Source organism: Equus quagga, chromosome 20, assembly GCF_021613505.1.
Source record: "Equus quagga isolate Etosha38 chromosome 20, UCLA_HA_Equagga_1.0, whole genome shotgun sequence".
Taxonomy (NCBI): Eukaryota; Metazoa; Chordata; class Mammalia; order Perissodactyla; family Equidae; genus Equus; species Equus quagga.
The window spans coordinates 16,185,817-16,211,908 of NC_060286.1; the positions used below are offsets into that span (position 1 = coordinate 16,185,817).

Below are 26,092 nucleotides of genomic sequence, written 5' to 3' on the forward strand. Positions count from 1 at the left end.
CCCCCCCCCCCCCCCCCCCCCCCCCCCCCCCCGCCTTCTAGGCAACAGGAAGCCACTGGGACTTGGGGACCTCAGGGAAAGCTGTGACTCTGAATAACCAATATCTCCTGAGGACAGGCTCCTACAGGCAAATGCTTCAGGACTTCCTCATAACCGATAGGATGAAATCTGATGCCTTAATGTGGCAGAAGGCCATCTTGCTTCCTCTCTGACTCCTCTCTCCTCATTCTCTGTCACTGAGTCTTGTTTGTTCCAGTGATGTGGAAATTCCTTGCGTAATGTGACTTCTTGTTCTTTGGTCCCCTTGCTGTTTCTTTTTCTTAAACACTCCTCTGTTGCTGAATAAGTTCTTTTTTATTCCTTTTTTAGGGCCAGCTTAGAAGTTAGTGTCTGTAGAATTTTTCTGGCTTCCTAGAGTTGGTTACTTCATAGCACATACCTTTGCTATAGTATTACAGAAGTTTTTTATTTAATTGTTTAGTTTACTTCTCTAGACTGTAAAGTCCTTGGAGACAGGGACTGTGTATTCGATTTGACTTTTCAGTGCCTAAAAAGCACTCAATAAATGGCTCATCCTGGGCATTCAGTAATTTTTGAATGAATGAGTGTGATTCTCATTTGCTTTGCCATATTGATACTTTATTGTGGCTTTGGCACTTAGCGTCCATGAGATAGATAGTTGAACTTTGGATTGGTTGATTAAAACCTTGAGAAATGCGTGAGCGCAGTTTTCTTGCATCCTTTATTAAAAATGTCAGTAGAGAGGATGTCATTACATGATGAGGTTCCTAGTTTCCGCAAGACCACTTGGTATTTTGGGTGACCTTCTTTGAAAACTCCTTAAGAGTTATCAAATAGTTGTAATCATATTTTCAAGAAGAACCACATCCTCATCAGGACTGAAGGATAAAATGAGGCTATGAGAAAATCGAAAATCACTGTTTTTTAGGTAATTGTGGTAAAGAAGTGATAGGCATTTATAGAAAGATGTTATTAGCATTTGGGAATGAAGGAAATCTCTAGTAAGACATGTTCCAAATTGAACTGGTGTACACTGCGGGCAAGGGGAGAACAGATTGTGTTCTAGTACGGTGTAGAGCTCATAGTTTGTAAGAGCTGATTTATAAGATGTTATTGGACCATACTTGTGCTTGCTTTAAAAAAAGCTTCATAGTTCATCAGCACTTGTGGTCTGGTTATCCAGGGCTGATCAGACCCTGGAAAATCTAATATGCTTAAACAGAAATTTCTGAACATTGATGTCTACTGGAAAATCAATTGTTAACATGCAATGAGAAATGTATTTGCAAGCAGACAGTATTTTATAGTGTAATAAGCAAATCCTGTTCCCAGCTGGTAGATGACTAGGACAGTAGTATTGTCTTCAGAAAGGTTCTTGGTGTGGATGTAGCATCAAGGCTGGCAAGGATGGGTAAAGGTGTTGAAGCTGATCAGATACTCGTACAGGAGGAGCTTAAGACTCGCTGCCCAAGTTTTGTTCTTTGTTCCCTGCTAACATACTGTCCTAGATTTCCTCAGGGAATCGTTCTACTGGGCACTAAACCTTTTTCTCAGCTTCTGGCTGATTCTAATCAAAATAGGATCTGCCTCCTCTCCTACTCTAAATGACTTCAGTTCCTCTGTTCACCAGATCACGCCGTATTCATCGCCAAATGTTGATTCATTAACTGGAACCCTCTGTAAGGGACTATTATTTTGTAGATAAGAGATTTTGTAAATTGGTTTAAGTTCTTAGAATATTATATTATTGATCTCTTGTTCTATTGATATACTCTCTGGACTTGACGATTGATACCCAGATTTTTATTTAGAAGAAAGAACTTTCTTCACGTGAGAAACTTTGTCTGGTGTGACTGTCTCTCTCTCTCCGAATCTCTTCTTATTCTCCCTCTCTCCAGCTATATACATCCTTTGTAAAATGTTTATTTAAAATCAGCAGTGAAAGAGATGACCTTCGTCCAAAAGCAAACTATATAACTGCGTCTTTGAGTTTAATGATTTGGATTCATGTTTCAGTTAGGTGATGTGTATTGCAAAAAACAAGCATTTTAGATATTCCTGAAGCTTATAGTTGAATAATATGCTCAAGCACCTTTGAAAGTTAGGATAATTTTCTCACTAACTTGTTGAGAGGAAAGGTGACTTGCTATTGACTTCACCTGATGGATAAGCAATAACTAGAAAGATAGTTAAAAGGATTTGTGTGATTTGTTTTGCTACAAACTCAAAAGAGAAGACTATCTTAGACTTGTTATCTTTCACCTTTTCAATTATGGATAAGAAATTGGGGGTTTTGGTTATCTTTTATAATTAGGCTGCATTGTATGATATGATGCTATTGAAACATGAAAGAGAAAACACGAGGGCATAATTATAGCCAAATGTGCAATTATCTTGATCTTTTAGAGATGGAGCCTTGATAGGGCCCTTAGGGAGTTTTTCTTAAAAAGAATTCTTGATGATCTATAATTTCATCAAATCAATAAAATATACTTCAAATATTGTCAGAGTACTTTTGACATAATAGTGAAAAAAGTATGCCTAATTTTGGCAAATATGAAATTGTCAAGCCCAGAGCATATGCTGGTTGTTGTGTATTTCCTTGCACTAGCAGAGTCCGGCCCCCTTTTCGAATTCTGCATAGGCTCATGCTGTGATTGCTGATTCCTCTACGTGATGTGGTGAGCCAGTCCTTTGGACTGACAGTTTAAAATGACTCAAGGGCTGTCTTGCTGTGGACTATACTAGGATTCCTTTCACTGAGACCTCTCCCTTGGACTTTATCCTTAAGACCAAGACTGTATCAGCACCAGAATCCTTTCCCTTGTCCCAGTACATGAATAGATTTAAATTTAGTAAGTACTAATGATGTGCTAGGAACTTCGAGGTACTCATGTATTTCAGTTAAGCCTTTTTATGACATCAAGATTAAGGAATTAGTCTGTGCATTTCAGGCATAGAGTAGTAACTTGTTCAGGATACACTGAAGGGTAAGTCTGGAACTTGGCTTCCCGTCCAGGTCTGATGATGGAGCCCAAGGGCTTTTTCCACTCGGCTGTGATATCCTGTACTTGGAGAACGGAACACACTGGGTTGGAGAACATTTCTTGCTGCCAGGATCTCTTTCGGTATATGTGGGCTAGACCAATATTGTTATTAAAAATGTCTGTTCATTCATCCACTAGCCATCTATCCATTCAGCCATGCATCTAACCACTCTTTCTTGAGTACTTATTGTGTGCCAGGTGCTATTTGAGAACCTGGAGATTCTCTGGTTACCAAGCCTTTACTACTTTCGTGAAGTTCATACCCAGTTACCCAAAGACTCATTATGCAGGGAGTATGGAGTGGGAGAGTGTCTGGATTTCTTTTTTTTTTTTTTTTAAGATTTTATTTTTTTCCTTTTTCTCCCCAAAGCCCCCCGGTACATAGTTGTATATTCTTCGTTGTGGGTCCTTCTAGTTGTGGCACGTGGGACGCCGCCTCAGCGTGGTTTGATGAGCAGTGCCATGTCCGCGCCCAGGATTCGAACCAACGAAACACTGGGCCGCCTGTAGTGGAGCGCACGAACTTAACCACTCGGCCACGGGGCCAGCCCCGAGAGTGTCTGGATTTCTTACCCCAGTGTCAGACTTAGAGGAGGCCCTCAACAAGTGTTGGTTTCTTTTGCCTCACTCCTTTTTACCTAATTTTTATGCCCCTGGCCAACTGTTGTCTGCTGTGTGTTCATTTATGGTTGTACTTTGAACTACTGACTTGGGTTTGTGTGTTTTTCTTAGTTCAAGATCAGTCTGTAAATCTTTAGAAATTAGCATGTTCCACAAAGAGGTTTGGTCTAAGTGGTCAGTTACCCTGATTTTGAATATTAAGAAGCCGGTATGGGGTACAAACTTTCAGTTATAAGATGAATAAGGTCTTAAGGATCTAATATATAACATGGTGACTATAGTTGATAACACTGCATTGTATAATTGAAATTTGCTGAGAGAGTAGAACTTAAAAAAATGTTCTGTTCTCAAAAGAAAAGGTGAATATGTGAAGTGATGGATGTGTTAACTCAATGGAAGGAATCTTTTCACACTGTCTGTGTATATCAAACCATCATGTACACTTTAAATATCTTAAAATTTTATTTGTTGGTTATATCTCAAAGCTGGAAAAAAAAAGAAGGTGGTATGATATAAATGGTGTAATTTTTTGGTAAAATGTTATTTTTTTAGCTCTTGTATTAGGCATTAAACCTAATTACACTGTATATGTATACTTTGGTATTATTTTGAGTAGCATTGTTAGTAATTTACCATGTTTTATTATGTGTCATTTTAAAAGGTTTACTATATTTTAAAATGTGATATAATGAGAATGTTAAAACTCATTAACTAGAGCATGAAACTAAGATTCTGTTATGAAATTCCTCGAGCAAATGTTATTCATCATGGAGAATTTAGAGTTAGTCCTATTTTTGGAATGTTCCTTCTGTAGGATATCTTGTATTTTTTGATAAATTTAAACTATTTACTGACAGATTTTCGAGCTAAACTACATTAGCAGATTTCAAAATGCCCAGTTAGAGCTGAGCCTGTTTCTTGGACAGGCGTTTGTATGGCTAATGGATGACTTCAGACTCTGTCGAAGATAAATATTAACCTCAAAGATTAGTTAAATGTAACCTTGACAAAAATATTATTTTTGAGGGGCCGGCCCAGTGGCACAGCAGTTAAGTGCACACGTTCCGCTTTGGCGGCCCGGGGTTCACAGGTTGGGATCCCGAGTGCAGACGTGGCAGCCCTTGGCACGCCATGCTGTGGTAGGCGTCCCACATATAAAGTAGAAGAAGATGGGCACGAATGTTAGCTCTAGGGCCAGTCTTCTTCAGCAAAAAGAGGAGGATTGGCAGCAGTTAGCTCAGGGCTAATCCTCCTCAAAAACCAAAAATATATATTATTTTTGAGAATAGTGTAGTTATTCATTTTATGGTGGTGCGGTTTCTCACTTGGACAACAGCACTACCATCCTCTCCAGTCCCTCAAGAGACAGATTTTGGTTGACTTTGGTTCCATTTTTCTCAGTTACCACATCTAACTGTTTTCCACGTATTGTCAGTTTTATGTCTACGTCTCTCTTAAATTCATTCCTTTCTCTGTTTCCACTGTCCTAGTTCAGGCCTCAGTCATCTCTCACCTAGAAAAGTGCAACAAGCTTGTTACTAGCATTTCTTTATTCCGTGCCTTTCCTCTTTCGGGCTCTCTTCCACATTACTGTTGAAGTTTTTTAGAGGGAAATAAAAAAAATATACGTGAGTATGTTTGCACACGCACACATACACGCACGTTTGGTTCTGACTATGACAATCCCTCATAAACCTTTGGTAGTTTCCCATTGCCTGTAGGGTAATCTAAGCTCCTTAGCGGGTTGTTTGGAAACTTTTGTGGAGTGATTCCAGCCTTCCACCCTCAACCCCTCTGCCCTTCTCCTTGTCCTTCCAGTTGGTTCCAGCCAGTAAACTACTTTGCAATTTGGGTTTTAGTGATGGTTTGTTGCCATTATTTGCCTGATATTATTTACCTGGACGTTCTTTTGTCCAGGTAACCTTTGAAATGTAAAAGCCAGTCTTTCATCTCGTTTGCACATTTCATGGAAGTACACAGTGAGGTGGTTCTACCATCTGAGGTGGCAAAGTTTGCTTTCTGCTTTACAAGGTGTGAAAAATTCCCACATAGAATTTTTTTTTCTTGAAAGGTTTATGACCTAAATGGAATTAAAGAACTAAAACTTAATTGCAGTTCTTTAGACTAATTTGTTGAAGGTTATTATTTTCCAATTTAGGCACTGTTTGAAAGTTCTAAACTATTTTTATAAGTAAAATTAAGCTTTAAATTCGTCATTAGAATTGTAGCATTTTCTTTTGCAATAATATATACTCACTTATTTGTAACTGAAATGATGGATGTTAACTAAACTTATTGTGGTAATCATTTTGTAATATATACATATATCAAATCATTATGTTGTACACCTCAAATGAATACAATATTCTGTGTCAATTGTATTTTGATAAAAGTGGTGGAAAAGACCACGTATGCACTCACTCTGCTAGCCTACCTCTCCCTGTACAATGAATATGATCACAAAGCTTAATAAGGGATTAGCACCACTGTAGGTTAAAAAAAAAACAAAACTCACATATACTTCAGCCACCTGGTCGAATTACAAGCCCTCTAAGTGTCATCTGAATGCCCTTCTGTATTTGAAAGTGAATATTCACACTACAACAGTAACTCCAAATGGCATGCCATGAGCCCATGACGCACACCATAGGGATGATAAGATTCGATGGTCATCTTTGTAATCACGTGGTAATTAATGGCTTTGTGAAGGATGAGGCCAAAGCTAGATGACAGACATTGATGGATAGTAAGGCCAATTCATCTTTCGTGGTTCTCAGGGAAAATTTCCATGCAAGTTCAAGTGTTTCTTTGTATGTTTGATGTTTAAAATGTGTTTCCATGGTTTATACTCTTAGTTTACTTAAACACCATGTGCGAAACAGCCTTTTCTGTCTTTATTCTCTACTTCCTCCCCCAAATTGCTTTTCTTCTGTCTCTTCTTAGCCATTGGAAACTTATTGATTGTGCTTCCTTGATCTCCTTGAGTGGATCTTCTAAGCTTTGTGTGCTTTGCCATCCTTGAAGTTGTACCTAGCAACTCTTTGGTTTGTATGATTGCTGTTTTTACCTATCTTTCCCTGTGAGTTAGGTTGTAAGCTTTTTGAAAGGAAAGTGTGTGCTGTTGTGATCTTTGGAGCTCTGGAGCTTTTTCTCTGTCTTACACCCAATCAGTGTTTAAGAATTGTTTGAATTAAAGTGAATACTTGTTCTTAAATACAGCAAATAATTGCACCTCAGTTAAGATATCACTTGTGGCTGGTGAGGGTACAGATGGATCTCAGTTTTAATTGAGGCAGTAATTGAATTACAGTAAGTGTAACTCTCGTTTTTGAGAAAAGGAAACACACAGCTGAAATTTCCTTTGTCATTTAGGTTAGGTCTGACCACTCTGTGATGCTCGTAACATGTTTCTTGATGTGTGTTCAGGTCCTGCTTCAGTTGTGAACTTCTGCTTTTCTGTTTGTTTCGTTATTAGCTGAGTGTTTCTTAAATTCTAGTGAAGGGAAGAGGGAGCAGTTGATAGTTGCATTATCCACCCCATCTGTTTCCTGTAGATGACAGCAGTTTCCTTTGCCCATGGAGTTGAAAGCACCCTATAAATGTGAATTCTGGTTCTTTTAGTGAGAAGAAAGTTAAAGAACTCACTTTCTAAAGATCTGTTTACTTTTTTCAGGTGACAAGCTCACCCTTAATATATCCTCTTGTCATGTTAATACCAAAAGTGGCTTTTCTGGTGTGAAGAGTAGGTGGCACACTTTGTAAGGTGTCCTGAGAGCCTTTCCTGTGGGGGAGCAAGACTATCTGTTCTGGGAAGTGTGCCATTTCGAGAGGTAAACCTATTTATTTCCACCTTAGAAATGAATTCAGGGCATACACACAGAATATCTCAGGTGACTGATGACTATTTTGGCATCATGACATAAAAGAATTTTTAATTTTTTTAATCATATGGCTGTTGTTCTGATTTCATGTTTTGCAAAGGAGCAAAGAAAATATTAGGGGATGTTTAGTATTTGAGTCAACAGTGGCTTCCTTGGGTTGTCACAGGTTGGACTAGAGGGATGTTGAGATGGTCTGTGTGTGTGGGTTTTTTTTTTCAGTATTTTTATCTTTTTAAATTTTTATTTATATATTTTTAAATTTTATTTATTTATTTATTTATTTTTGAGGAAGATTAGCCCTGAGCTAACATCTGCTGCCAATCCTCCTCTTTTTTTGCTGAGGAAGACTGGCCCTGAGGTAACATCTGTGCCCATCTTCCTCTACTTTATATGTGGGATGCCTGCCACTGTATAGCTTGATAAGCGGTGCCGTGTCCTCATCCGGGATCCAAACCGGCGAACCCTGGGCAGCCAAAGCGGAACGTGTGCACTTAACTGCTGCGCCACCAGGCTGGCCCCTGTGTGTGTTTTAATCAATACAAGTATACTAAGAGCACTGAGTGTTGTAGTGACTTACACATATTAATCATTATTACTATTTTTAATTTAAAAATATTCCAAATAGGCTGGAAAGGATAGGGAATTAGACAGTACCTTCCAGCTTCATCAGATCTTAACATTTTGCCATATTGGTTTTAGATCATAAAACATTTTGGGAAAAATTGAACCTCCCCTTTTTTCTCTCCTGACCCCAGAGTGCTTTCCTTCTGTTGGAATGCGTATTATTTGATCACTTTGAAACAAATAGTGTATTCTGGTCAGATTACACAGTGAGTAGTTGAGTGGTGTTTCCTTTAGGGAAATGAAATTTACGCACCTCCCCTTTTCCAGGTTGGTTAAAGTGCCTCTGAAGAGGTTTTGTGAACATGATGTAGGGTCATTGCACAAGATTAGAAGCATATATATTTTGAGAAGTAAATTTGATTGAATGTGGGCGTTTACATTCTGATTAATTGATTAGCTTAAACATTTCTGAGCCTCTAAGTAGTTTCTTTAGATTAACTGCTAATTTGCTCAAATGCCTGGACAATCACTAAAACTGACTTTTTTCCATGAAGATTTTGTACTGTAGTTTCCAAGGGTGTTTTTCTCAAGTTGCATTGACTTGGTTTGTTTTGCCAATTTTCCTCTAAGCATTTCTTCTAAGCTGTGGAATTCCGAATAGTCTCTCTTTTACTTACTTTCTTTCTTCTTTTGGGTAAGTGTAATGCAAAAATAGAAAGGCTACTTATTTTTCCATAGTGCTACCAAAGTCTGTGTGATTTAATTCTATGGCATATTTCTTATTGCTGTTCACCTTTTGTTCAACTCTGAAGATACGTTATACTTGTATCATGTTTTATAATCACAGTTGAGTTTTGGTAGGTTCCAGAACAGAGGGAAAAATATCTGTACTAAAATGTAGTCTTTTTGTAGGCTTTACCTTTTTCCTAAGTTATATATCATAACTAAGGAAAAACCAGAAAAATAGAAATTGAGGAAATTCACAATGACTCAAATTCTATCACAGACTAAAAAAAAATTCTCACTCGTAAGTGTCATAATTTTTTTGCCATGTATGTTTCCAGTTTTTTTCTGATAAAATATACTTGTAAAATACATATTTTAACATAGTGGTTTATAATGTGCATTTTCATGTAATATTGTGAACAGTAAACTAGTATTTACAAATAATTCCTGAATTATGATTATTCTAAATACTGTAAGCTGGGGGCTACACAATGCAGTAGTGGAAACACAGGCTTTGTGTCATAACAGTCTTGGGGTTGGGTTCCTGCCTGTTCTCTTATTAAGTTAGCTGTGTCACCTTGGCCACATTACTTAATCTTGGGTAAAATTTAAAACTTCGCTGATTCCTGCTTGTACTCCTTTGTGAAATGGGAATAATAATGCTCGTCTCCGTGGATTGTTAGGCTGATTACATGCTGCAGAGAACGTCATGTGCCTGGCATATTGCAGGTACTCAAATAGGAACTATCATTATTTATAAGGGAAATTAATTAATTGAAACATAGCTTTTGACATTGGCTATTTAGATTAATATTGAAATAGAAGCTTCTAGATGTCCTAGATTTTATTTGTACTTACTTTCATGAAAGTATATGTGGTTAGCGAGGATCGTATGAATAGTTTGATAACTGCTGCTGTCCCCTTTCCCCCAAATTTGGAATAGGTAGCCATCTTTTAAAGTAACATGTAAGGAGATGTATTTTGAGAGACCTTCACGTGTGTAATGAAAAGCTACTGAATATAATTATATATAAATATTGAAATATGTACTTCTGTTAATGTTCTTCATGTGTATGTTTTCCATCTGCCTCCATCACTCTTAACTTGGATATCTTTCTTAGCTCCAAAAAGCCTCACCATGTACACCTCTCCCTCATTTTTGTATTTTCTTCGTGGCTTTAATTATAACAAGGACCAATTCATGTTATTCCACCTTTTTTACTCACACATATGTACCTGCTATTAGTTATTTATATATATGTATATTGAATTTGAAAAATGTCATGTAACAGGAATCCTTATCATAGAGTTCTCACATTCTACTTTGTTTCCTTTCTAATGAGTGTTGCATAGACTCTCATTTTTATCAGTTTATACCTTGTCATTTTTTATCTTAGAAGCACTACCCACTGTAGTTTTGGGGTAATTTTCTTTTGAGGTCGTAGAAGACGAGTTCGTTGGTGAACTCATGCCAGCTGTGTGGCTTGTCCGAGTTAACTGTCCCTGTTTGTAGTCAAGCTGCCAGTCCTCTGCTGACACCTCACTGTGATCACTGTACTTCTTCCTGTTGGCTACCTTGGGTGTTGATTCTGAAGCTGCTCTTTTTTAAAAAAATTTACTTTATTTTATTTTATTTTTTTGGTGAGGAAGATTGGCTCGGGGCTGACATCTGTTGCCAATCTTCCTCTTTTTGCTTGAGGAAGATTGTCCCTGAGCTAACATCTGTGCCAGTCTTCCTCTATTTTGTACATGGGATGCTGCCACAGCATGGCTTGATGAGTGGTGTGTAGGTTGGTACCCAGGATCTGAACTCATGAACCTCGGGCCACAGAAGCAGATGATGCAAACTTAACCGCTATGTCACCGTGCCAGCCCCCTAAAGCTGCTCTTTGAGATCTCAGTTGAAGCTTACTTTTCCTTCACTACACACACATACAGATGTACAAACACGCCATCTTGCAGTGAAGAGACTGTGTTTGGTTTCAGATGAAATCAGTAAAAGAAGGTAAAATTAATAAATTTATAATTTTTGCCAGAAGGCTAAAAATTCGTGTTTTGGAGGTTGGCATTCAGGGGTGTAAATGTAATCTAAAATTTTTCTAAATTGGCGTTTGGATGGCTTGCTTAAAAATAACTTAAGTAATCAAAAAACATTCTTCTAATATTCTGGGATCAGGAACAGGTAAAGGTGATTCACCTTTTATCTGAGTTTTTAAAGCATGTCCAAAGGGTATTTAAAGGGGAAAAACTATTCTCCTTCAAGTGTATTAAAGAATGAAACGTTTTATGATTTCATTTTAAGTTATTGATTTTTATTGTAAATTTCCATAGTAGTGTCACCCTCATAGTAGGGGCGCCTAGTACATTGTTTTTAAGTGAATTTCTGTCTCATGACTGTTAACTGTCAATTTGTTACTGGTTTTAAATTATATTTAACATTGCAAGAGTTTCGAAATATTCCATCATTTAATCCTCAAAATAATCTTGTGAATTAGGCAGGAGAAGGATTTTATTCATTTTACAGGAAACTTAATTGAATTGCTCAGGTTCACTATATGATGACTGCAGGGTTTGAATTTAGGACTTCAGCTCCTAATTCCATGCTTTTTGTGTAGTGTATGCTGCTTTCCCATATTGACCTGGAAGTGTTTCAATACTTAGTATTGTAATAGTTGTTCATTTATTCAGTAGAGTTTTTTTTTTTAATTAAGATTATGATAGATTACAACCTTGTGAGATTTCAGTTGTACATTATTGTTAGTCATGTTGTGGGTACACCACTTCACCCTTTGTGCCCTCCCTCCAGCCCCCCTTTTCCCTGGTAACCACCGATCAGTTCTCCTTGTCTATATGTTAAGTTCCACCTATAAGTGGAGTCATATAGAGTTCGTCTTTCTCTGTCTGGCTTATTTTGCTTAACATAATACTCTCAAGGTCCATCCATGTTGATGAGAATCCATGATGCGAATGGAACAATTTTGTCCTTTTTTATGGCTGAGTAGTATTCCATTGTGTGTATATACCATATCTTCTTTATCCACTCATCAGTTTCTGGGCATTTAGGTTGGTTCCATGTCTTGGCTATTGTAAATAATGCTGCGATGAACATAGGGGTGCATGGGACTCTTGGGATTGATGATTTCAGGTTCTTAGGATAGATACCCAGTAGTGGGATGGCTGGGTCGTATGGTATTTCTATTTTTAATTTTTTGAGAAATCTCCACACTGTTTTCCATAGTGGCTGCACTAGTTTGCATTCCCACCAACCGTGTATGAGGGTTCCTTTTTCTCCACAGCCTCTCCAACATTTGTCATTCTTGGTTTTGGATATTTTTGCCAATCTAACGGTTGTAAGGTGATATCTTAGTGTAGTTTTGATTTGCATTTCCCTGATGATTAGTGATGATGAGCATCTTTTCATGTGTCTATTGGCCATTCTTATATCTTCTTTGGAGAAATGTCTGTTCATGTCCTCTGCCCATTTTTTGATCGGGTTGTTTGTTTTTTTGTTGTTAAGCTGTGTGAGTTCTTTGTATATTATGGAGATTAACCCTTTGTCGGATAAGTAGCTTGTAAATATTTTTTCCCAATTAGTGGGCTGTTTTTTTGTTTCAATCCTGTTTTCCCTTGCCTTGAAGAAGGTCTTTAGTCTGATGGAGTCCCATTTGTTTATTCTTTCTATTGTTTCCCTCATCTGAGGAGTTATAGTGTCTGAAAAGATTCTTTTGAAACTGATGTCAAAGAGTGTACTGCCTATATTCTCTTCCAAAAGACTTATTGTCTCAGGCCTAATCTTTAGGTCTTTGATCCATTTTGAGTTTATTTTGGTGTGTGGTGAAAAAGAATGGTCGATTTTCAATCTTTTGCATGTGGCTGTCCAGTTTTCCCAGCACCATTTGTTGAAGAGACTTTCTTTTCTCCATTGTAGGCCCTCAGCTCCTTTGTCAAAGATTAGCTGTCCATAGATGTGTGGTTTTATCTCTGTGCTTTCAATTCTGTTCCATTGATCTGTGCACCTGTTTTTGTACCAGTACCATGCTGTTTTGATCACTGTAGCTTTGTAGTATGTTTTGAAATCGGGGATTGTGATGCCTCCGGCTTTGTTTTTCTTACTCAGGATTGCTTTAGCAATTCGCGGTCTTTTGTTGCCCCATATGAATTTTAGGATTCCTTGTTCAATTTCTGTAAAGAATGTCCCTGGGATTCTGATTGGGATGGCATTGAATCTGTAGATTGCTTTAGGTAGTATGGACATTTTAACTATGTTTATTCTTCCAATCCATGTGCATGGAATGTCTTTCCATCTCTTTATGTCGTCGTCAATTTCTTTCAAGAAAGTCTTGTAGTTTTCATTGTATACATCTTTCACTTCCTTGGTTAAATTTATCCCCAGGTATTTTATTCTTTTTGTTGCGATTGTGAATGGGATTGAGTTCTTGAGTTCTTTTTCTGTTAGTTCATTGTTAGTGTATAGAAATGCTACTGATTTATGTATGTTGATTTTATACCCTGCAACTTTGCTGTAGCTGTTGATTGTTTCTAATAGTTTTCCTATGGATTCTTTGGGGTTTTCTATATATAAGATCATGTCGTCTGCAACCAGCGAGAGTTTTACTTCTTCTTTGCCTGTTTGGATTCCTTTTATTTCTTTTTCCTGCCGAATTGCTCTGGCCAACACCTCCAGTACTATGTTGAATAGGAGTGGTGAAAGTGGGCACACTTGTCTTGTTCCTGTCCTCACAGGGATGGCTTTCAGTTTTTGTCCGTTGAGTATGGTGTTGGCTGTGGGTTTGTCATATATGGCTTTTATTATGTTGAGGTACTTTCCTTCTATACCCATTTTATTGAGGGTTTTTATCATAAATGGATGTTGGATCTTGTTGAATGCTTTCTCTGCATCTGTTGAGATGATCATGTGGTTTTTGTTTCTCAATTTGTTAATGTAGTGTATCACATTGATTGACTTGCAGATGTTGAACCATCCCTGTGACCTTGGTATAAATCCCACTTGATCATGGTGTATAATCTTTTTGATGTATTGCTGTATTCGGTTTGCCAGAATTTTGTTGAGGATTTTTCCATCTATGTTCATCAGTGATATCGGCCTGTAGTTCTCCTTCTTTGTGTTGTCCTTGTCAGGTTTGGGGATCAGAGTGATGTTGGCTTCATAGAATGTGTTAGGAGTACTCCATCTTCCTCAATTTTCTGGAATAGTTTGAGAAGGATAGGTATTAAATCTTCTTTGATTGTTTGGTAGAATTCTCCAGAGAAGCCGTCTGGTCCTGGACTCTTATTTTTGGGGAGGTTTTTGATTACTGTTTCTATTTCTTTACTTGTGATTGGCCTATTCAGATTCTCCATTTCTTCCTCATTCAGTTTGGGGAGGTTGTAGGAGTCTAGGAATTTGTCCATTTCTTCTAGGTTGTTCAATTTGTTGGCATATAGTTTTTCATACTGTTCTCTTATGATCCCTTGTATTTCTTTGGTATCTGTTGTGATTTCTCCTCTCTCATTCCTAATTTTATTTATTTGAGATTTCTCTCTTCTTTTCTTGGTGAGTCTGGCTAAGGGTTTGTCGATTTTGTTAATTCTTTCGAAGAACCAACTCTTTGTTTCATTGATCCTTTCTACTGTCTTTTTTGTTTCAATATTGTTTATTTCTGCTCTTATTTTTATTATTTCCCTCCTTCTGCTTACTCTGGGCTTTGTTTGTTCTTCTTTTTCTAATTCTGTTAGGTGTCATTTGAGGTTGCTTATGTGAGCTTTTTCTTGTTTAGTGAGGTGAGCCTGTACTGCAATGAATTTCCCTCTTAGGACTGCTTTTGCTGCATCCCAAATGATTTGGAATGACGTGTTCTCATTTTCATGTGTCTCCAGATAATATTTGATTTCTTATTTAATTTCTTCAATAATCCATTGTTTGTTCATTAGCGTGTTGTTTATTCTTCACATTTTTGCACATTTCTCTGCTTTATTCTTGTATTTGATTTCTAGTTTCATAGTATTATGATCAGAAAAGATGCTTGATATTATTTCAACTCTCTTGTATTTATTGATGCTTGCTTTGTTTCCCAAAATATGGTCTGTCCTTCAGAATGTTCCATGTGCACTTGAGAAGAATGTGTAACCTGCTGTTTTTGGATGAAGTGTTCTATATATATCTATTAAGTCCATCTGGTCTAATTTTTCATTTAATTCTATAATTTCCTTGTTGATTTTCTGTCTGGATGTTCTATCCATTGGTGTTAATGGGGTGTTGAGGTCCCCTACTATTATTGTATTGTTGTTGATGTCTTCTTTTAGTTCTGTTCAATAGAGTTTTATTGAGGGCACAATTTTAAGTTCTAGCCCTTTGTGGATGAATGAATGAAAGATAAGTCTTCTACCCTCAGGGGAGACTGTCAGTAAATAAACAGGTAGATAAGTAATTATTGTGCCTACAATAATAGTGATTGGTATATAGTAAGTACGCAATAAGTGTTTATTGAATGAATGAGTGAGCAAAGTGATAAAAAAAAGAAATACTGAGTGTAGGGTCTTAAATAGATAGATTGACGAGGGAAGGTCTTTCTGAGGAGGTGACGTCTAAGCCAGGGAAAAGAGTATTTCAGACAAAAGGACCAGCACAGGCAAATGCCTTGAGGCAGAAAAGAGCTGGGATTATTGAGGACACCAAAGATGGCTAGTGGAGCTGGAGCATAGTAAGCTGGGGAGACAGGGATTCTGTATGAAATTGAAGAGAAAGAGACCAATTATGTAGGTCCTTGTAGACCATGGTAAAAAATTTGGCTTTTATTCTAATGTTGGGATACAGTTTTCCATGTGTCTCATGTTTTTGCACAGATTACCTTTGTTCTAGACTGTATTTTCAAGGATAATTTGTGTAGTCAACAACCTTAGAGGATAAAGAGAGTGTCTCCCTCCAGAGCGAAGATTGGGCACACTTATAGTCTAGTATAATAAAGACAATGTCTCTTTCTGGGGTAAAGGTCAGACAGGCTTACTGCCCATTATAAAAGATTTGGGTTCATTAATCTCAGGGTTACTCTCCTGTAACACAACCACTGCTATGCAGGTGTCATCTGATCCTCTGTGTGTCACCTGATGGGAATTGGAACTTAAGGGACTGGCACCAAAGAATACTGCCACTCTGGCTACTGCTGCTGCTGAATAGTGAAGTCCTCTGTCTCTGACCCAGGAGTCTCGTGTCTTCTGCCAGCATCCATACTACTGTGGCAGGCTAACTTGTCAGTTTGAAATTAGGATAAAATCTTATATCTTTCACATTTCTTGACATCTCAGGATGTGGAGACCCATTGGAGGGTTTTCAGCAGGGGGATAATAATATGTAGTTTAACCTTTTAAAAAGTCCTTCTGACAGCTCTGTAGAAAATGATCGTGGGTAGAAAGGAGATTCATGAGGAATCTGGGGCAGTTGTCTATAGAGAGATGATAGTGGCTTGGACCAATGTGACAATGGAAATGGAGAGGAGTGAAGAATTCAAGATGGTCTTCAGGAGGTAGAATTTATAGGTCTTGACAGAATGGATATGGGATGTGAAAGAAAGGAATGGAGAATGAATCTTATGGTTTTGGCTTGAGCAAATGGGTAGTTAGAGGCGTCTTTAGCTCAGATGGAGAAACCTCAAGATGAAGATAATAAGCCTGTACAAGGACTTATTTCTCTTGTCATCACTGTTTCAGCCTTTTTTTCAGCCACTTTATTTGCTTGGTTCTGTCTGTCTGTTGAGAACTTTTATGTTTAGAATTGCAGGGAGAGGAAGAATGAGAAATAGTTTGTACAACTTGGGATCAGAGAACCATTGGTATGTACTTTTCTGGGAAGAAGATTTTGCTTGTGTCTTCATGAGTTATCAAATCCATTAAAGTTAAGAAATATAAGTCTTGCAGTCCCTTAATAAGTGGGTTGTCTCAATAACAGTAAATTAGATGAGCTTGGGAGGATTTATTTTTCAAATAGCCGTATTGATTTTTACCCAAACTTTATTATCTGGGAGTTTGCAGTGAAACTCTTTAATATGTTTCAAGGTTTTCCCTTTTTTGATGGTAAAGTAATGCATTCTTTTCTTATTTATTTTTTAGGTTTTAAGTTTCTTTCAAAGCTCTGCTATGCTCCCTTAATTATCAAGGATAGTTTCTGCTCATCTTGTGATCACATAAGCTTAATACAGTAACAAGAAAGAAACAAATGCCTATGGATTAATTTATTCAGTTTGCCATTTTCACTCAGAAATTCTTCAGGATGACTTCTTGTCTTTCTAATGCCAAATGCTGATTTCATCAACACCTGATTGCTGTTCATAAAAAGAGTAACTAAAAAGCTTAAAAAAAAAAAAAAAAGCAAGCCCTAGCCCTGTAGAGTTCTGTTAAATACCTTCCCTTTTTATCTAGTGAGGTTTATTTCTTTTGTGCTTCTCATGTGCTTATTATATTTTACAGGATGGTTTTACATTTCTTAACTTTTATATGTTATAGACAGTTTTAGGCTACAACATGAAGTTAGCATGAGTTTTGAATTATTTTTGCACCATCTCACACATGTCCTTTTATTTCTTTGGTTTTGTAGCATTTTCCTTGGTCTGTGGTCTAGGTCCAGATTTTCCCTCTTTGGAAAGAAAAAGTTGACAGGAGAGGGAAGGGAAAGCTTAGCAAAATTTTTGCGTCAGGGTAGGGAGGAGGCTGGGCTTCAAATTATTTATGGTTCAATTTATATTCTACCCCCTGGAAATCAACAGTGGGAAAACTTATTCCATTTTAAAGATAGAAAGCATAAACTAAGGTCACAAAATCATTACTGCTTATCATGAAGACTTTCCCAGGTGGCATGAGTTGTTATTAATGACTTTAATAGGCTCTGGAGATATTTCTACCAGAAGTGCGGTTAGAATGCAGTTATTTCTGAATTTTTGAGAAGATAAATACACTATCTTTTTGCTTTTCTTTTCTATTTATGGAGATTCATCTTTCTGGGTTTTTTTTTTTTCCCCTTTGGTGAGGAAGATTGACCCTAACATCTGTTGCCTATTTTCCTCTTTGCTGGAGGAAGATTGTCACTGAGCTAACATCTGTGCCAGTCTTCCTCTATTTTACATGGGATGCCGCCACAGCATGGCTTGACGAGTGGTGCTAGGTCCACACCTGGGATGTGAACCCGCAAAGCCCAGGCTGCCAAAGCAGAGTGCACAAACTCAACCACTGTGCTACCAGGCTGGCCCCTGTTTCTGAGTTTTAGCAGTTTTAAAACACCCCCAGGTAGTAGAGTGATATTTAAGCTTCCTTGGCTGTCTGGTCTTTCCTTCAGAGAAGTATTCTTGTTCTGCCTTAGTATTCCATTATATAAATTCTTTAAAAGGGCTGAACATTTGTCACTAATTTCATGTTTCTTGCTGTGTGCTAAGTAATTTATGGTTTCACCGTATTTAGGCAATATTTGGAATTTCATGAATGGGTTGCTGGTCTTCTCTCCTTTGTCCCCTGATTTCAAAACAAAAACAACAGTTAGCAATAAGATTTTATGAGATTTTTATCTCTGAGAGGAGATTTTATTTAGTGACTGAATTGAACCAGAATTTGTAGCCTATGGGATGTGATGGAAACTTTCCCCAAAGGATTGTTCATATTGCCCTTGCAGTTCAAGTCCCGGATTTGTGCCTCTACACCTTTCTTAGCCTTCAGGAGGATTTTTTCCTCCCCTTGGTTCTGGGCCTAGACTTGGCTGTGCCCTAAAAACGGTTCTGGAACCGGTTTAGAAGCAAGGAATCTTAGCCTCAGAATTGTGACTCCATTTCTCCTCCCCGCCTTCTTTCTTCTCTGCTTGAGAGGTAGTGGACGGCACAGGAGAAAGAGGATTGGAGTCACACATACCTGGGTTTGCATCTGAGCTCTTGCTTACGAGTTGCGTGACCACAGGCAACATAAGCACCTTTTTAGGCCTCCCATCTCAAATGTAAAATCGAGACCCTGCTAATGACCTGCTGGTGGTTGGGTGAGGCACAGTCGTTTCTTCAGGGACCTGTGCTCGGCACTTGCTGGGCTAAGCACTAGAGCGAGATCAGTGCTTTGAAGCTACTGTGTGTTCCTCGCTGACCCCAGCCTCCTGCCTCCCTGGGAGGTGACCACCAGCCTGAATTGTATGTTCCACATACCCTAGCTTTTTAAAACAATGGATCTGTGAACAGTACATTTTTAGCTTTGCCTATTTGGGTTCTGTGAAATGATATCATATCGTGTATAGTCTCTGCTAAGGGAACATCACAGCAGGGGAATGTAGGACTCTTGGCTCCCCGCTTGACCTTTGCTGGGGGCATGGGTGGGGTTGCAGTTTTTTCTGCGGTATGTGGCTGGAGTAGTGGTTTTTACGTAAAACATTTTTGTCTTCCTAGGCTTCCGCTTTATTGATGCTTTAGAGAGGGCAGACTTTTTCTGATACTCAATCAGAGGTAGGGCTGGCATTATGTAACATGGGGGAGTGAATCCAATAAGTAAATGGCAGTTAATAGGAACCAGATTTACTGCTCTTGCAGGGAATAGAAAGGTGAAAACTAGAATGAACCCTGTGCTGTTGGATTGGAATTCAGGGTATTTGTAGAAACTCTTGGTTTTCAGTATACATAAATAGATTTGGAAAGAAAAAAGGTATGCATGCATGTATGTGTGTGCTTCTGTTCACTTAGATGAGCTGGGAACAGCAATAACCCAGTTGCAATAAGCACCCCCAGGTCTTTTTTTCTAAATACCATTTTTTCCACTAGAATGGTAGGAATCGTCAGACTAGAAAATTGCTTTTGGCAACTGCCATAGAATAATTAATTTGGCCAAGAATTATCAATAGACACTAAAAATATTGGGTGAAAGTTTGTTGGGAAATAGGAGAGACAAATCTGGGACTATTTATATAGTCTTAAAGTATCACCTCGCAAAATACTTATTAATTACAAGGGAAAAAGAATAACTGTACAGCGGGCACATCTGACAGATACCACCTTAATCAACTGACGTAAGTTAACATGACCAGTCAGGGGAAAGAACTGAAACAGTGTACCACCTGAGAGGGTACGGTGAGAGGAACTCTTCTGTGGTATTCCTTCTGAACATTCACAGTTTGAATCTATTCATACGGAAATATCAGACAAACCCACATTAAGGAACATTCTATAAAACAGGCCTGGAATCTTCAAAATTCACTTAACGATGGGAACATGTTCTTAGAAAAGTCATTAGGCGATTTCATAATACTGTATTTAATTTTCACTTACTTTGTGTATGCCATTATTTTCTCCCCAGTTTGCTATTGAGCTGTTTAAATTCTTTTCTTTCTCTTTTTTACCACTGTGTCTGCCTCAGTGTAGAGCATGTTTCAATGGCTCTTAGTAAAAGGTGTTGACCTGGTTGATTGCTATCTTAGAATTTAGAGTTTTCAGAAAGTATAAAGTAGGGTAAGGGAATTTGATAGAGTGGTGAATGTGATGCTGTACTCATCCGTAATCTAGTCAGCTCATGTTTGTGTGTGCGAGTGGTTTCTCCCCGAAGGTTTAGGATTAAGCATATTAGGACCAAGCTAGTCTTACTCTAAAACTTGGATGGTTGAGGATGGGGGGTTGAGTAGCTGTGGGGAGAACGTTAATTGTCGCAGCAGCCTTCTCTCTCGGAAAATGTTAAGTGTAAGCTGTTTGGTAGAACGGGCCTTTCCCCTTAGGACTGATAATCAGAGGTGAGAGGGTGGAATTGGCCCCTCAGGCCTTGCTTTCTTTGGTAGAACTATAAAATCCATCATAGGGCTTGATTTCCTTAGATAGGTTGGAGGACAGACTTCTCTTTAGCAGTTACACTAATTTTCATTTTTCTCAGAATGATCAAGGAAAAAAAGCTTATAAAACCCCAGAGTGGTAGTTACATGGCACTTAATGTACTCCCCCACATGCAGGCTTTTCTTCAGCACTGTTATTTTTTTCTTGCTGCCTTTACCGTGTAGGTGGCCTTCTCCGGATTGCTGCTGACGGGAAATTGAGCAACCTTTCTTTTTTGGAACAGAATATATTTTACTGCTGAAAGAAAAAACCTGGTGTTTATGTTTTGAAATTTAACTGTGAATTTTTGTTTGAAGACCAATTTAAATCTAGAAAAATGGAAGTAGGGGTTAAATCTCATATTGTGCACTGATATTTCTGAACCTTCCCAGTAATTTTGGGGCCTTCCTTTTTTGTGGAATTACTTTGCTTTGTAAAGCAAAAATCACTTTGCTTTGTTCTCTTAGCCATTGATGGGTATTAAGCAGTTGTCTTTGACCAGGTTATTATTTTTCTTGCTTTTCTCTGAGGCTGTCTTCCCCAATTGTCTTCTTTCTGTAATGGAGGTGTGATGGGCTCCACGTTGATTTAACAGGCATCTTGAATCAAGAAGGTATGTTAGCCCTACCTTTGGAAAAACACATCATTCAGTAAAGCTCCTTCGTCATTTGGCTAGAGCAAAGCCTCCCACAGCATGGGGAAGGAGCTCCAGATGGGAGGCCTGCCTCTGCCGCAGATTCTGCCTGCTCTGCCAACCCCCCTGGTGCTTTGGGATACGAATGCCAGGCTGCCCACTGCCCACCACCACCCAGGTGCTCACTGCCTAGGGTGATTGTGCTTGGGTTTGATTTGGGTAGTTCCTTTATCGCGCTGGGGATCCGGAGGAAGAAATCAGCCTGTAATTAGAATATAAGCCCGTATGCCACAGCATGAAAATGTTGTCCAGGTGGAGTGGAGTAAGCCTGATGGAATCTAAGTGGGTTTGTAAATTACATCCTTTTGCTTGAGTTTAAAATTTGCATGTTGGTTCGTGTACCTAAGTGGATTACTAGTGCAAATCAGCTGTCAGGTATGTCTTATTTATGTAATTAGCTGGTTATGGCTCATTAATTAAGATGAACAAAGTATATATTTTGAGTGTTATAGGTTTCTTTACTCATTCTGTGGGTGCAATCATGTACAAGCTGCAAATTTTATTATCTGGGCTATCTGACTCTCAGCATACCCTTTGTAGGTTTCTTTTCCCCCCAGTTTTCTTCTGATGTTTATTCCATTTGCTCTTGGTAGAGCAGGAAGGACCTGTTGCAGGGTCTCCCTGAGCTCTCTTCTGCTGCATTACCCACGTTCATAGTGCAGGGGCCTAGTAGGTTCATTAAGTCCGTCTCATTTCATATGCAGTAAAGTAAGTTGTCAAGTACCTTTATATTTGGCTGAATAAGAGATGGGAATCCTAATATCCAGGGCGACAGGCTGGGAAGAGGAACTTCCCCCTGGTCCTCACCAGGTGTTGGAAATATCTGTGAGTGGAACTGAGTCCTGGTTCTTACTCTTCTTAGCTTCCATCTTGTACGTTTGGGAACAGGTTTTGGAAATCAACGTGGTTTGAAATAGTGTTTCACCTCAGCAAACATTAGCAAATTAGTTTCTTGGAAGCTCTTATGGACAGGTATAGTCTGATTTATTTTACTGTTATTAGGAATATGTACATGTACTGCAGATTATCAATATTGGGCATAGATGTGTATTCCTTTAAGTAATAATAAGCTTAGCATCACAGAAAATGCCTTATGACTGTGCTAGAAGCTTATAACCTATCCGAAATGACCAATGTGAGAATTTCTAAATAATCAGAATGTTTGGTTGCTTTGGAACAGGTTTTCTCGATCTCACTGCTATTGATATTTTGGACTGGATGATTCTTTGTCATGAGGGGCTGTCCTGTGCCTTGTAGGATGTGTAGCAGCATCCGTTAAAGGCCAGTAGTGTACCCCCTCCCCTCGCTGTGACAACCAAAAATATCTCCAGACATTGCAAGGTGTCCCCTGGGGTGCAGAATCACCCGTGTTGAGAAGCACTCGTTTGGAACAGTGGTTCCCGTAGGCAGCTGATGGGCCGACTATGTCAAAATCACCTTGTTTGGGGGCTTGTTACACATACAGTTTCCGAGTTTCCTCCAGCCTTCCTGAACAGGTTGTTTGGGGTGAGGCCCTGGATCAGCAATCTGCCTACAGACTGAGTAGCCAGGTTTAAGAATGTGTTGTTTAAGTTTGAGTGGCTATTAGTTGGCTTAAATTTAAATGTGTGTTGAACTATGCATAAAGAGATTATAAATTAAAGAGGGTTTTAGAGGTAAAGTATAACATTTCACAATTATGATTTGATTTATAGCAGTGATTTTTTTTCCCTTTTTACTGTGAGGTACAGTTGGATGATTTTCAAAATTTGAAAATAACCTAAAGTTTATAATTATTTTAATCCAGGTTTTGAGAGGATTCCTCAAGTTTGACCTCAAGCAAGATTCACTACTAACTTTGAAGTAGAATAAGGTGAGTTGGCGGATTAGTCACAAAGTCATGTTGGGGGAAGGGAACATCAAACATTCATTCTTAGATGACCTGCTACTTATGGCAGAGTTTTGGTTTATCAGATGAGGATCCTATATCTTTTTCCCCCACTGTTTTTTTCTTCCTTCATTGTTTTACTGCTGAGAGGCAGAAATGGAAATGGCGAAGGGGAGAAACTCCTGTGCAGTTTTTAGACGCTGATTTCTGAATTCAGCATTGTCATCTTTCTAGATAAAATGTTTCACATATTTTTCTGGCTAGTTAAATTAATAGTAAGAAAGTTTTGGTTACCTATTTATGTTTCCATTCCATAGTAAGTACTTCAAATGTTTAAAAAAATCTTTGTGTGTCGTAAATTTGATGAAAGTTTACGCCTCAATTCATGTTCTAAATAAGAATCTCGTTAACTCTGATGTATTAGTGTGTAATTTGGAATACCAAGCTTGTTTGAAAAAATTGAGAGATGGTTGGATGATCTGCTGGCCTGAGAGTTGCCATGCATGTTTTACCACTGATCTTAGATTGATTGCCTTTGGTTACTCCTAGGTAGAAACCCAGATCTATCGGAGGCCTGTTCTGATGTTTCTGTGGACATTTCTCAGACACTTTAATCAGTGTAAAAGGGTATTCTGTTATTGAGAAAAATAACAGCTTAATTTGGGTTGAGAGAGACATTTCTATAGGCTGAAAGTGCTCTAATATGTTAAGCTCTTAAATTCAGATAAAACAACTGGTTTGAGGTTGCATAAGTTTCTTCAGTTTTGTTACTTTGTTAACCTTCATCTCAGCCAGATGCTGAAACAAAGACCTTGGGATTTTTCTTACATGCTGCTTTGTCAGGAGCAGAAGCAAACTGCCTAAGGAGTCAGCTCTTCTGGAGCAGCTGCATCCTATCAAGGACGGTCAAGGTTATCTGAGCATCTCACCTCTGTAAACCCTTGTGCAGCGCTTACGGTTTCTTTTCTGAAGCCCGCTGGGTAATTGGAGCACGGCTTTCAAAGTGGCTCGCTATTTCTGACCTTCCTTGAATTTCAGTAAGAGAAATTGGGGAATGATTATCTCTGGAAACGTTTTTAAAGTACATTAGGACACTTTCCGGGCAGCATTTATTTAACCATTCTCAGCACCATTCTTCTTTAATAGAGGTGGAATCCAAGAAAGATTTTTCGATCTCTTTAATTTTTAGCCATTTGAAGAGCCCAACTTTTTTTTATTAGAAACACAACTGAAAAACTGTCTTTGAGAATGTAGCATCTTTGGGACCATCAAGAATTGCTTCGTGGTGAAGTGAGCAGCCTGTAGGAATGCTACAGAAAGGTAGCTGTGGCTTAGGTACTTTGCAAAGGAAGAAACGTCAGTGTATGTTACTGAGCGCCCTCTGGTTCTCACCTCAAGCTTGTAAGCTGTTTTGCAAGATGATTTTTTTTCTCTTGAGTATCTGTATACTATAGAAATGTGCACCTTCAGTGCAGTCGCTGTATGTCTTACGGTATTTAAAACACTGAAATAAGGGTCAATTCCTGGTCGATAAACTTGAATGACAGTTTTTAGCAAAGGCCTTAAGTTCTAGGGTTACTATGAGGCTCGTTTCACTTTTATGTTGTAGTAGCTACAACTTGTCTCTTGAGTTGAGTTGCTTAGTTTAGTAACCAGAACCTCTGGGCACTATACTCACTTCTTTTAATGGCAGTACCGTCTGATAATGCTAATACGGTATATCTGTGAGGTCAGATGAGAGATTCTTCTCTTGTGCATTCATGCATGCTCGGGTCTCCCAGACAACAGACACAGGAGGCCAGGATTGAGTGGGTTTCCAGACCTGATGGTGGCATGACTCTTTCTTGGTCTTCTAAATATATCCTTCTTCCTAAGGGCTCTTTCTCTACTTAAGGGATATCTAAAACAACTCCCATCCTCCAAAGAAACCCAAAAAGACAACAAAACAAAGCAAAAACCAACCCACAAGATCTTGTATTTGATGTGTAGTTCTGTGTGTATCTTATTAAATCCGTCATTCTTATACTTTATTTATTTTTTGAGTAGCATTGTTCTAAAATAAAAATTGAGTTGAGAAAGCATACTTTTTCCTTTCCTTTAAAAAAATTTTTAATTGCTACATTCTATCTAAATACCCAGCAAGAAACATAGAGTGATGTTAATTGATAATGGTCTGACTAAATTATGTGCTTTACACACTAAAACATTTGAATAATTTTCCCATGGATTATATTTTTCTTTGGATTTTCCCTTTCTTGTATAGACAATTATGTACTCATAGGTAAATGAGATGTTATTTAAATTTTTCTCTTAGTTCAGCTTGGTTATTGCATCCAAACCTTCTGCTTTTCATGGGAGAGTAATTGAGGAAATTTTTAAAAAGCTCTCCACTTCTTTCTTTTCTTGAAAACAAAATAAAAAAGAATAACACTGGTCACATTTATTTATACTAATAGTTTGCTGGTATAATACGCAGAAGTGAAGATATACTTTCTGTTGTTTTATGAAAAGGCCTCACCAGTTAGTAAGTGTAATAAGAAAAGAAAAAAAATGCATTTTGTTGCATTCTTCTAGACTTTTCTTGGTGGTACATGTGGTGGTGGCAAGAAACCTAACAAGCATAATGCTTTATGTTGGCCATCCAGACAATAGAATGACTAGCAGATTTAGAGGTCGGTTAAAACATGGAAGCCTGGAAGACATTTCCTTCTTGGCTGTCCAGCCTGCAGAACTGTGATCTGGCTTCCTCATGTCTGCGGATGTACCTGTCTCTTTTCTCCTTATTATTCTAACAAATTGTGTCTTCCTTAAAACATACGAGAACAGCTGTTCACATCCAAAACAGTTTCCTCTTTAAACATAGT

General features: G+C 38.2%; 1 protein-coding gene across 3 annotated transcripts in view; it reads left to right on the plus strand.

The window, feature by feature from the left end:
- The window catches only part of SIPA1L1 (signal induced proliferation associated 1 like 1), a 358,565-nt gene that overhangs the window by 58,462 nt on the left and 274,011 nt on the right, over positions 1–26,092 (plus strand). For all 3 annotated transcript variants that reach the window (XM_046647145.1, XM_046647143.1, XM_046647144.1), the window contains one exon: positions 23,148–23,213. The gene's annotated coding sequence lies outside the window, so the exon portion shown is untranslated. The remainder of the gene's footprint in view (positions 1–23,147; positions 23,214–26,092) is intronic.